The 13479-nt window shown below is 49.2% G+C and overlaps 1 pseudogene; it reads left to right on the top strand.

The window, feature by feature from the left end:
* Positions 1–8934: 8934 nt before the first annotated feature.
* Positions 8935–11275, top strand: LOC126942346 (aconitate hydratase, mitochondrial-like; annotated as a pseudogene).
* The last annotated feature ends 2204 nt before the right edge of the window (positions 11276–13479 follow it).

A 13479-nucleotide genomic window follows, 5' to 3' on the forward strand; every position in this document is an offset into this window, starting at 1 on the left:
AGACCTCTGCTTATGTGCTGTGAATCTCCCATCTCCAACTCCAGCCTGATCTCTCTTCTCAATACCCAGAGACCACTTCCATCATGTCCCCCAGACATCCTAAATTCAGCACTTCCAAAACTGGAATTCACAGATTTTCCAAATGCACTTACACACCTGGGTTCCTCATGCAGCCCAGGACACTGCCTTTCCCGGACTCGCTCTGTCTAAAACCCGAGTCTTCTTTGACTTCTCCCTTCCCTCTTTCCCTGGTGCCTAATGATAGTAAAATAGTATCGCTGATATATACTGAGTACACCCAGTGTGCTAGACAGCATACGAATCCCCAGCAGTTTCCTTTGATACACGAGGCAGGCACTATTATCAACAGCATTTTATGGACGAGGAAGTGGGGTGCAGAGAGCTGGCTGGAGGGACCAGAGCTGATGGAGAGCTGGACTGAGACTGGATCTGTTTGATTCCAGAGCTTGAGCCTTTTGCACCACTCTGCCCCATCCTTGACGGCCACATGTCCTAAAAACAAAGCAAAACCCAAAACACTCCACCAATGAACAATTTTAGTGATCACTGTCCCACCTCTGGGAGGGCTGGGAGTCCTCAGAAAACACAGAAGTAGCTCCCAGGCCCATAATTCACCCCAACGTTTTTGGTTATAGAAACCTGGTAAAGCAGCCACACGGGCCCAAGCCAACGACGCCCCGCGGCCCGGCTTCCCACAGCCCCGGGCCCAGCGAGGCTGAAAGCAAGTCTGGAAGGCGGCGAGGTGGGAAGGGATGCTCCTCTTTCACTTGCTTCAGAGAAACCCTCGCGAGTCTCAGCATCAGCGGTCCACGTGTGGCCTGCCCTTCAGCGGATCTCACCTGTAACAGCTTCGGGGATTTGGGGCAGAGACTGGGCCCCTGCGGCTGCCCCTGGGAAGCCTGAGGTGTGAAGGAGGATTCAGGATGTGCCTCTGTTTGTGTGTGTCCAAGTGTGAGTATGAGTGTATGTGTGAATGTGGAGGTGGGTGAGTGTATGAATGTGTACGTGTGAATTTGAGTGTCATGTGGGTGTCTTTGTATGCATGTGTGTGTGGGTGTTGTGGGTGTGTGTGTACATGTGCGCATATGTATGTAAATGTAATTCCGTGGATGTGTGTGTGTGTGTATGTGTGAGAGTGTTATGTGGGTGTTAGTGGGTGTTGTGTGTGAATGTGGTTGTGTATGTGGGTGAGTGTTATGTGGGTGTGAGTACGTGTATGCGTGGGTGAGTGTGGGTGAGTGTTGTGTGAGTGTGAGTGTGCATGAGTGTGTGAGTGCTACCTGAGTGTGTGTGTGTGAGTGTTATGTGGGTGTTTGTGGGTGTTGTGTGAATGTGGCTGTGTATGTGGGTGAGTGTTATGTGGGTGTATGTGTATGCGTAGACGAATGTGGGTGAGTGTTGTGTGAGTGTGAGTGTGCATGAGTGAGTGCTACCTGAGTGTGTGTGTGTTATGTGGGTGTTTGTGGGTATTGTGTGTGTAAATGTGGATGTGCATATGGGTGAGTGAGTATTATATGGGTGTATGTGTATGCGTGGGTGAGTGTTGTGTGTGAGTGTGCATGAGTGTGGGGTGTGAGTGTGTGGGTACAGAATTTATCTGATCCCAAACCATTTTCACACCTACTCTCCCATTTGGAGGCCCATTAAAGGCCCTCCAAGCACTCCCCTGTCCCTCTCGAGTATGGAAGGGACACTCCTCCTCTGAGGTCTCCTAGCACAGCCCATCTTGCACAGTGGCCATTTCCTGCTTACATGGTAGTTATTTGTACCGTCGTCTCTGCTCCCTCTAACTGGACGCCTCATGAGGACAACACAGCATCCACTCTGTCATTGTCTTCCCGAAGCCACCAGCACACAGTAGGGGCTCAACAAATAGCTGGTGAAGGCCAAGCACGGTGGCTCACACCTGTAATCCCAGCACTTTGGGATGCCAAGGTACGAGGATCCCTTAAGCCCAGGAGTTCGAGACCAGCCCAGTCAACATAGCGAAGCCCTGTCTCTATTTAAAATGTATGTAACTGGCGAACTCGTACAACCCACCCCCAGCTCAGTGTTCTCCACAGGGTCTTTGGGGGTGTTTTCTCTCCCCTACATTTCTGCTTTCAGCCCCAGGAACACCTGCCCCGACAGCCTGGGGTGGTTGGGTGGGAGAGTAGCTCCCTGCAGGCTTTGGTGAGGGTGACCCCACTGGAAACTCCACATAACGTCAACCTCCCTGGTCTGTAAGTCATCACAGAGAGGCTGAGAACCTGGCTGAGGTGCTGGAGGGGCCATGCGCGGTGACGGGACGCGCTCAGCCTTCTAGGTGCCTCAGTTTCCCCTCTTGGCACTAGGAGCAGCACCGTCCCACCCACTTCACAGGCGGTTGCAAGATGATAGCGGTGGCAGTTTTGGAAAAGCTCTGAATGATATCAGACGACAAGTCACAGCACTGTAAAAACAGGTCTAGTGCTTCCGGTGTGAGAAAAGGTTATTTTTCAGTGTGCTGAAATACTATACAGCAAGTAAGTTGCTGAAGATGGATTCGAATGAACTAAAACTTAAACGTGGCAGAGAGAAAGCAGCCTGGGGCGTGGCTGACAGTGCTGTTTGGTGTGGAAATGAAGCCCAGCGGCCTGGGGCTTGGCTTTTGTAGATGAACCTCCGAAGTGAAGCTGGAATGAGCGAAGGCATCTGCCCCCAACACCGGGTGTCTGAGGCTCTGGCCCCACCCCACAAAGGGGAGACGCTCTCCAGCAAAGCCGCCGCTAAGCAGGGGCTCCGTGGCGACTGCAGCTGGTACCTCTTTTCTTGCTTCCATTTTGCCGTGGTCACTTGATTTTTAGAAGTTGCTGGAGGTACCTGTCCACCCCCTCCTCACACAAGGGGCTGCGTTGGTTTTGCAGGTAGAATCACTTTCCCTTTCTCTGGACTTGATTTTCAGGCCAGTGGACTTGCACAGCCTTTGTTTTGCCTGTTGTACCTTCTCTAGTCGTTGGCTATGTTCCTGGATATTAGCACCGTATTTGTAAGGGAGGGTGGGTTGGAGTAGAATGAAAATTCAACTATTTTTGCCTGACAGCAGATTTGATAGAAGTTTTAGCAGAAGAGAAGTTAGCATTTAACTAATGATTCATTAAATATGTTTTCGATATTTCTTCTTATAAGAGATTTTCAACATCAATCATGTATCAAAGAACAGAATATACATACAATTTCCATTTTGTCAGTTTTATCCAATTCATCCACATCATGCAGAAACAGAAGTTTCCAGTAGACGGCGCCAAAGTCTGTCTTTTCTCCGCCTCCCTGCGCGCTCTTCGTTATTTCAAGATCAGCACATCCACCCTCAAGAAAATGACATTTCTTTATCAGCGCAGACCAGCACGAAGTGCTCTTCACAGCAGAAAATCCCGGTAAGATGTCTGGCAAGAAAAATAGCCCCAAGAGTTGTAGCCCTGGGCAGTAAAACCAGAAGCCAGGAACCCTGGTTTCCAAATAGTTGATGAGTTTTGTGCCAGTTCAGTTTTGAAGAAATAGCCCTGCAATACTGCGAGTCAGAGCCGTCTCCCATCTGCTCCCTCTGTCCCTCCCACTGGCCCCCATGGAAGCAGCTGCCCAGGCGTTTTGAGAAGGTGAGTGCCGGAACTCCAGGATAGGAAGAAGACGCTAAGCTTGGTCTTAAAAGACCACGAAGCATGAGATCCAACAGCCTGGGCAACATGGCGAGACCTTGTCTCTAAAACAAAATTTTAAATTAAAAAAAATTAGCCAGACATAGTGGTGTGCTTGAGCCCGAGAGGTCAAAGCTGCAGTGGGCTGTGATTATGCCACTGCATTCCAGCCTGGGCAATAGAGCAAGACCCTGTCTCAACAAACAAACAAAAAGCCAAACAAACAAAACCCCGCGAGATCCTAAGGTTTCCACGGCCTCTCTTCTTGCATTGGGCCCGTGACTCTGCCTCAGGCTGTGACCGGGACGTGAACAGAGAGGAAGGAAAGGGAAATGGTAAAGGGGACAGGATTGTCTCCAAGTACTTCACTAGGTCCAAGGGAAGAGGGCTGGCAGGTGAGGAAACCAGAGAGTGAGAAACCCAGGCTGGGCAATGATGTTGAGCCTAAATGCTGGCTGATGTATTGCCGTCTGTGTGCATTGGACAGTGAAAATTACAAAGAGATGTGGTTCCTGGCCTCCAGGAATTAACAATCAGGTGGAAAGAAAGTTCATTCCACCCGGGGATGCGTTGGGGCCCGCTGGCACCCGTGAGCTGATTGTGCAGGTCTCTATACAATGACGTCATCACGTTGCGTCGGTAGTTTCAAATCTGCCATGAAGGAGTGTTCACATCAGAGAAATCAGCAAACTCAGCAAACCAGGGCTCGCTCCACTCCCCGAGAGCTGAATGTTAAACATTTACCTGCACACTGGTGATTCTGCCTCACTATACCGCAAACTGCTTAAATAAAGGTGGGGCGGGACATTTTGTCATGGTCAGGAAGCTGAAAGTGTCATGGGTTTGAGTCTAAGGTCAAGCTCTTCCACTGATTGACTATCTGACCCTGATTATCTCCGCCGCAGCCTCTGGCCTCTCTTTAATGAGACTGACGCTATCTACCCTAGTTAGTTACAGGGTGGCTGGGAGGCTCAAATGAGATCAGTCTGTGTGGATACTATGTAAATGATAATGGATTTTATCAAGGTAATAGAGGTACCCTTAAAATTCATAAAATTATGAGAATGAGGCCCATCAAATCCCAGTTTGATAAGGATACATATGATAATGCATATTTGTTTGATTTCCCATTTATTTAATAACACTTACTGATGCTTCCCATATGCTAGGCACTGCTAGTTGGGCAGTCTTAAGAGAAGATGTAAAAACACTTTGTAGATTACAAAGCCTTTTTTTTTTTTTCTTTTTTTTGGAGATGGAGTCTCACTCTGTCCCTCAGGCTGGAATGCAGAGGCTGATCTTGCCTCACTGCAACCTCCGCGCCTCCGGGTTCAAGCGATTCTCCTGCCTCAGTCTCCCAAGTAGCTGGGACTACAGGCATGCATCACCACACCCAGCCAATTTTTGTATTTTTAGTAGAGATGGGGTTTCACCATGTTGGCCAGACTGGTCTCAAATTCCTGACCTCAAATGATCCGCGCGCCTCGGCCTCCCAAAGTGCTGGGATTACAGGTGTGAGCCACTGCACCCAGCTGATTACAAAGCTTTTGTACAAGTCTTTTGTAAAGTAGAAGGCATCGTGCAAGGAAAAGTGTTGTTTTTCTCAACTTTCTTCATCTCTTCCAATCTGGAGACACTTGCATTTTCACTGCAACTAATATTATATATACCCTGATACTTTCATTTAGACCAAAATACCTGGCAGCGGTCACAAACAATGATGTGGAAAGGAAACCAAGACAGGAAAATATCCTTGCAATATTTCATTGACAAAAAAAGGCCAAAACAAAATTTATACAATATTATTTCTATGTATATCTATATGAATAGGGAAGAATATACATTAAAATATTCACAGTGGCTGTCTCTAGGTGGTAAGATTATTTTAATTAGCCTTTCTTGCTCATATGTAATTTTTATTTTCTCTACAAGAATTGGCTATGAAATTTTGGAGATTAAAAACTGAGAAGTAAAAGATCTTCATGCAGCTATTTATTTTGTAGAATTACAAATATGGATTTGAAAGGAGCCTTACAGATCATCTGGTTTCATAAGATGGGGAAACTGAGGCCGAGGGAGATGGAGAGGAAATAACTGAGGACTTTGAGTTTTTCTCTGAATTTGCATTCTCCTTTTTCTCTCCAAATGTATGTGTGGAGCTTTTAATAATTAATCTAAACCTGTACACTCTACAATTAGATTCTCATCTTTCATTATCTTTCTGACTTTTTGATGTATCCTCTAGTATGGTCACTTGTCTTTGCCTTATTTCTAATTTTTTTTTTTTTTTTTTTTTTTTTTTTTTATGTTCAACTGACTGCTTGGTTTCTCTTTTCTTTGAAAGACTCTTGATGTAAATAAGCCTTCTATCCCAATCAGTGGCCTCTTTAATTATATCTTCTCACGTTTGCTTTCTGGTCTTTACCGACTAATTTCTTCTAATTTCTCAGAAATTTGCAAGGGTGAATCACAATGCCTCCAAGCCATGATTCCCAGAATCAGAAAACTGCTTTTTAAATTTGAGGTAGACTGAAGCATTTTTCATCCACATATACGATATATCTAATACACCAGCCTTTGCTTTCTGGACCTCAGCATTTACCTCTGCCAGGTGAATGTTTTCCCAACTTGCATGATGACTGCTTCTTGTTGAAAGCATCTGGGAAAATCCGAAGCCCTTTCCACCTCAACAGCACAGGCTGGGCGGGTGTGGTGGGCTCACCCTGTAATTCCAGCTGTTTGGGAGACAGAGGCAGGAGGATTACTTGAGTCCAGGAGTTCAAGACCAGACTGGGCAACATAGTGAGACCCTATCTGTATTAAAAATAAATTTGTCAGGCATGGTGGCACATGGCTGTAATTTCAGCTACTTGTGAGGCGGGAAGATTGCTTGAGCCCAGAAGTTCGAAGCTGCAGTGAGCTATGATCACGGCACTGCACTCCAGCCTGGGCAACAGAGTGAGACCCTGTCTCAAAACAAACAAAAACAGCACGAGGCTGGGTACAGCGGCTCATGCCTGTAATCCCAGCACTTTGAGAGGCCAAGGGGGGCAGATCACTTGAGGCCGGGAGTTCGAGACCAACCTGGCCAACATGGTGAAACCCTATTTCTACTAAAAAATACAAAAATTAGCCAGGTGTGGTGATACATGCCTGTAATCCCAGCTACTCGGGAGGCTGAGGCATGAGAATCACTTAAGCTTGGGAGGCAGAGGTTGCAGTGAGCCGAGATCACACCACTACACTTTAGCCTGGGCAACAGACCGAGACTCTGTCTCAAAAACAAACAAACAAACAAAAAAAACAGCACTAGACACTTGACTGCTAGATTGCACATGAGCAAATGGATCTGAGGCTAGAGATTGCGAAAGAAGCCTAAGCCACCTTCCAAGATGTGAAGAATTGGGCTGCACGCAGGGAAAGTCCAGAGAGGCAGGGCAAAACGTCAGAACAAGTGACTTCGACTCCTCTTTTTGTTGAAGCCTCTCTGTGACACACAGTTATCCAGCTTGGAACATCTCCGGGTACAGTTTGGCTCCTTATCTGTGGCCTCTTCGAAAAGTGTCAATCATAAGGGTTGAAACACCCGCCTGCATACACGCGCACTTAGTGAATCATGAATTGACACAAGCCTCCAAATTCTTTTTTGAGAGTAGAATAGCACTCGCTGTCCAGTAGAAATATGATGCAGGTCCCAAAGCTGAGCCATATATGCAATTTAAAGTTTGTAGCAGCTGCTTTTATTTATTTTTATTTTTATTTTAATTATTTATTTATTTATTTATTTTGAGATGGAGTTTTGCTCTGTCGCCCAAGCTGGAGTGCAGTGGCATGATGTCAGCCGATCTCAGCTCACTGCAACCTCTGCCTCTCGTGCCCAAGCGAGTCTCCTGCCTGAACCTCCCGAGTAGCTGGAATGACAAGTGCGCACCACCACGTCCCACTAATTTTTGTATTTTTAGTAGAGACGGGGTGTTGCCATGTTGGCCAGGCTGGTCTCGAACTCCTGAGCTCAGGTGATCACCCCGCCTTGGCTCCCAAAGTGCTGGGATTACAGGCATGAGCCACTGCATCCAGCCATTAGCAGCCTCATTTAAAAAGGTAAAAAGAAATATGACAATGATTGTAATAATGTAATCAATATTAAAAACGATTGTTGGGGGCCAGGCGCGGTGGCTCACGCATGGAATCCCAGCACTTTGGGAGGCTGAGGCGGACAGATACTGAGGTCGGGAGTTCGAGACCAGCCCAACCAACATGGAGAAACCCCCATCTCTACTGAAAATGCAAAATTAGCCGGGGCCATGGTGGTGCATGCCTGTAATCCCAGCTACTCTGGAGGCTGAGGCAGGAGAATTGCTTGAACCTGGGAGACGGAGGTTGCGGTGAGCCGAGATTGTGCCATTGCACTCCAGCCTGGGCAACAAGAGCAGAAGTCCATTTAAAAAAAAAAAAAAAAAAAAAAAAAAAAAAAAAAAAAAAAAAAAAAAAAGGTTGTTTAAGTATTTTACATTCTTTTGCTCCTACTAAGTCTTCAAAACCCAGTGTGCCTTTTACACTAAGGGTGCGTCTCCGTTCCAACTAGCCACAGCTGAAGTGGTCAGCAGCCACATGGGACTGGCGGCCTGCAGGCTGGACAGCACCAGTCCAGGTGTATCCAGCGAGTTGCTGAGGATGGCAGGATGGAAAGGAGGAGTATGAAATCGTGCTGGAATGTCCAAGCGGATTTAATCTTATTGATTAAAGATGTCCACTAGGTGGCGATATATGCAAGGAATGAAAATTTACTATGTGGCTGGCATTGTTAATATATGCAATTATTTGTAGATAAAATTCAGTATTTCCATCATCCCTGCAAGATGAGTAAGAGGATGTTCATTTTGCACATGAGGAAAATGAACCTGAAGCAACCTAGGTGTCTGGTGAAAGGGTTTCCAGCCAGCAACCGGAGGAGGAGGCGGGAATCAAGCCCAGGTGTGTCTGGTGCTGGAGCCCAGAGGCTTCCCAGATCCCCACACTTCATGCTCACCCATCTGCCAGCCACACAGAGGTCCTGGATGTCTGGTGGGCGATGAGCAAGTGACAGAGAGTCTGTGTGATGAGGTTGCTCAGGCTGATGTGACGGCAGTGAGAAGAGGCGTCTCATCTCATCCCTAACCAGATGGGGTTAGGGATGGTGTCCTGGAGCAGCCAACCAGAGAGAGTGCCATCACTGATAAGGAGGCAGATTCACACGCCCTCATCTTTATCAGTGCACGAAATGGCACCCTACGGCCTGCTGGTGACCCGACTGCAGAAAGCTCTGGGTGTGTGGCCTCAGTCCTGTGCCTCAGTCCATGTGGCCTCAGCACTGTGCCAACGGGCCAAGATGGCGACGAGCTACTTTGAGGCCAACGAGTACATCCACTATGACCTGCTAGAGAAGAACATTAACATTGTTCGCAAACGACTGAACCGGCCTCTGATCCTCTTGGAGAAGATCGTGTATGGACACCTGGATGAGCCGGCCAGCCAGGAAATCGAGCAGGGCGAGACATACCTGTGGCTACGCTGGACCGCGTGGCCATGCTGCAGTTCATCAGCAGTGGGCTGCCCAAGGTGACCGTGCCGTCCACCATCCAGTGGCCATCTGATAGAGGCTCAGCTTGGGGACGAGAAAGACCTGCGCCGGGCCAAGGACATCAACCAGGAAGTTTATAATTTCCTGGCAACTGCCTGTGTCAAATATGGTGTGGACTTCTGGAGGCTTGGATCTGGAATCATTCACTAGATTATTCTGGAAAACTATGCATACCTTAGGGTTCTTCTGATTGGCAGTGACTCCCACATCCCCAATGGTGGCAGCCTGGGGGGCATCTGCATTGGAGTTGGGGGTGCCGATGCTGTGGAGATCATGGCTGGGATCCCCTGGGAGCTGAAGTGCCCCAAGGTGATTGGCATGAAGCTAACGGGCTCCCTCTTCAGTTGGACCTCACCCAAAGATGTGATCCTGAAGGTGGCAGGCATCCTCATGGTGAAAGGTGGCACAGGTGCAATCATGGAATACCACAGGCCTGGCGTAGACTCCGCCTCCTGTGCTGGCATGGTGACAATCTGCAACATAGGTGCAGAAATTGGGGCCACCACTTCCGTGTTCCCTTACAACCACAGGATGAAGAAGTACCTAAGCAAGACCGGCCGGACAGACATTGCCAATCTAGCTGATGACTCCAAGGATCACTGGGCGCCTGACCCTGGCTGCCATTATGACCAACTAATTGAAATTAACCTCAGTGAGCTGAAGCCGCACATCCATGGGCCTTTCACCCCTGACCAGGCTCGCCCTGTGGCTGAAGTGGGCAAGGTGGCAGAGAAGGAAGAATGGCCTCTGGACCTCCAAGTGGGTCTGATTGGTAGCTGCAACAATTCAAGCTATGAAGATCTGGAGCGCTCAGCAGCTGTGGCCAAGCAGGCACTGGCGCATGACCTCAAGTGCAAGTCCCAGTTCACTGTCGTCCCGGCCAATGCTTGTGGCCCCTGCATTGGCCACTGGGACAGGAAGGACGTCCAGAAGGGGAAGAAGAACACAATCGTCACCTCCTACAACAGGAACTTCACAGGCCACAGTGACGCGAACCCCGAGACCCATGCCTTCGTCACGTCCCCAGAGATTGTCAGAGTCCTGGCCATTGCGGGAACCCTCAAGTTCAACCCAGAGACTGACTACCTGCTGGGCAAGGATGGGAAGAAGTTCAAGCTGGAGGCTCCGGATGCAGATGAGCTTCCCCAAGCAGAGTTTGACCCCGGGCAGGACACCTACCAGCACCCCCACAAGGACAGCAGTGGATAGCACGTGGATGTGAGCCCCACCAGCCAGTGCCTGCAGCTTCTGGAGCCTTTTGACAGGTGGGATGGCAAGGACCTGGAGGACCTGCAGATCCTCATCAAGGTCAAAGGGAAGTGTACTACTGACCACATGTCGCCTGCTGGCCCCTGGCTCAAGTTTTGTTGGCACTTGGACAACATCTCCAACAACCTGCTCATTGGTGCCGTCAACACTGAAAACAGCCAGGCCAGCTCCATGTGCAGTGCCGTCACCCAGGAGTTTGGTCCCGTCCCTGACACTGCCCGCTACTGCAAGAAACATGGCATCGGGTGAGTGGTGATCAGGGACAAGAACTATGGCGAGGGCTCGAACCGGGAGCATGCATGCAGCGCTAGAGCTTCACCACCTCTGGGGCCGGGCCATCATCACCAAGAGCTTTGCCAGGATCCACGAGAACAACCTGAAGAAGCAGGGGCAGCTGCCCCCGACCTTCGCTGACCCAGCCGACTAAACAAGGTTCACCCTGTGGACAAGCTGACCATTCAGGGCCTGAAGGACTTCGCCCCTGGCAAGCCCCTGAAGTGCGTTATCAAGCACCCTGATGGGACCCAGGAGACCATCCACCTGAACCACACCTTCGACGAGATGCAGATCAAGTGGTTCCACGCTGGCAGTGCCCTCAACAGAATGAAGGAGCTGCAGCAGTGAGGGCGGCGCCTCCCACCACACCCCAGCCCCACCCCCCAGCGCTGGCGTCATGTTCAAGTTCAGCTCCACACATGCCATCAGCCGATCCAATCCATCCAGCCATGGGCTCTGATTCCAAGGCGGTGTGACCAGACATGCTTCCTGCTCCCCTGCTCAGCCTGCAGAGTGACTGTGGTTGGGGGGTTCTTAAAATAACTTTTTAGCCCCTGTCTTTCTATTTTTAGTGTTTGGTTCAGATCTTAAGCAGCTCCATGCAACTGTTTATTTTTATTGACAAGACTCCCATCTAAAGTTTTTCTCCTGCCTGATCATTTCATTGGTGGCTGAAGGATTCGAGAGAAACTTTTGTTCTTGCAAGGAAAACAAGAATCCAAAAAAAAAAAAAAAAAAGGCAGATTCAGCAAGCTGCCGTGGGGAGGTGTCGAGGGCAGCTCTTTGGGGGATCACACATAACACCCTGTGGCTAGAATAGGGTCCAGGGTATGCTGTGAGGTGAACATGTGGGGTGAGAGCAGTAGAGATGTCAGCAGTGGGCACGGCACCGTGGGTATTCTACCTCCAGAGCAGTGGGATTTAAGCAGGCAATTGATATGAAGGGTTTTACTACCTAGAGGGCTCCACACCCCAGATGCAGAGCGTTAAGCAAATGAGGCAGCCGGTCCAGGGATGATCCCACCTGCACACTGCCTTTGCAAATTTGAATGACAAGTTTAACCACACGCAGTTACCCTGCAGCGTAGGACGTGGCCTAGCCAACAGAACGGAGCAAGAGTTCTGGAAGGTGCTTGATGTTTGCACCATATGCTGTGGAGTCCCACACGTCTAAACTTGAGCTCTGGCTTTGCCATTCACTGGTATCATAACTTCCGGCAACCCTTAATTTCTGTATCACACAGTAGGAATAATGCTGGGGTCAGTGGGTTAAGTTATGAGGATTAAATGAAGCATTGCTTGCAAAGTCGTGTTACCAAAGCAGTCCCATAGTGGAGTGTTCAGGACCACGAGTGGATGGAGGCACCAGACTCTGAAATTCTCATCCGGTCCCCTCCTGTGTTGCCCGCATGTTAGCACGTGGCCGGGCGGGGATACCTGCCCCACGAGCCACGTGTTCATTCAGGAACTATTCCGAACTTACACACCAGGCCCTGGGGAGGGAAAGATGCTGCCTTCATGGAGCTGATAGCCTGGTCGGGGAGATAGATGGTAGTTAAATGACACAATGAATATATAAATACAACCATGACAAGCATTTCGGAGGGGAACCCCAGGTTCTAATTGGGGAGGTGGAGAAAGCCTTGCTTTGTGTGTTAGTTTCCCAGCACTGTCATGACAAAGTACCACAAACTGAGGGGCTTGAAACAACAGGATTTTATTCTCACAGTTCTGGAGGCTAGAGGATCGAGATTGAGGTTAGGCAGGGCCGTGCACCCTCTGGAGGCTCTGGGGGAGGCTCTTCCTGGCCCTCTCCCAGCATCTGGCATTGCTGGCAGACCTTGGGATTCCTTGGTGGTAGATGCATCACTCCAGTCTCTGCCTTTGCTGTCACATGAACTTCTCCCTCTGTCTGTGTCCAGACATCTCTTTCCTTTATAAGAACTCCAGTCATTGGATGTAGGGTTCCTACTCCAACATGACCTCATCTTAACTAGATTATATCTGCAGAGACCCCATTTCCAAATAAGGTCAGTTTCACAGCTATGGTGGGGGCGGGGGTTGGGACTTCAGTATATCTCTTGGGGGAACACAAAAGATATATCGATATATATATTCCTCCACATCATTTGGGGAAGTGATATTTGAGCCAAGATCTGCAACTTGAGAAAGACGTATCCAGTCAAAGAGGTCAGGAAGTAGGTTCTGGGTAGGACGTGGTCTGTGCAAAGGCCCTGGGGCAGGAGGGAGCACAGCACCTACAAGGGACTGAAGGAGGGCAGAGAAAGGATGGGCTTTGGGCACTGATTATCTGTGGGAGTGAAAGAGGTGCTAGGTGTCATTATTGTTGTTTCTATAGAAACGATCACACAGGACAGGTCTTGGTGCCCCGTCCTGATAGAATTGTGCCATCCAAGCTGCGCAATCTGCTTTCCTGCTGTATGCCTTACAGCCAGTTCTTTCCACATCACGTGTCATTCAGAGCAACATGAAACCACAGATGTTTCTAAACGGGACAACTTCAGCGGATGGCGTGGCATGCCTTCAGCTCAGTGCACAGACTCTGCCCCAGACAACCCACCTGTGTGTCCACATTGCCCACTGAGCTGAGCACCTCCTGAGGGTGGGGGGCGTATCGCG

Source organism: Macaca thibetana, chromosome 1 (genome assembly GCF_024542745.1).
Source record: "Macaca thibetana thibetana isolate TM-01 chromosome 1, ASM2454274v1, whole genome shotgun sequence".
In the NCBI taxonomy this organism is placed as follows: Eukaryota; Metazoa; Chordata; class Mammalia; order Primates; family Cercopithecidae; genus Macaca; species Macaca thibetana.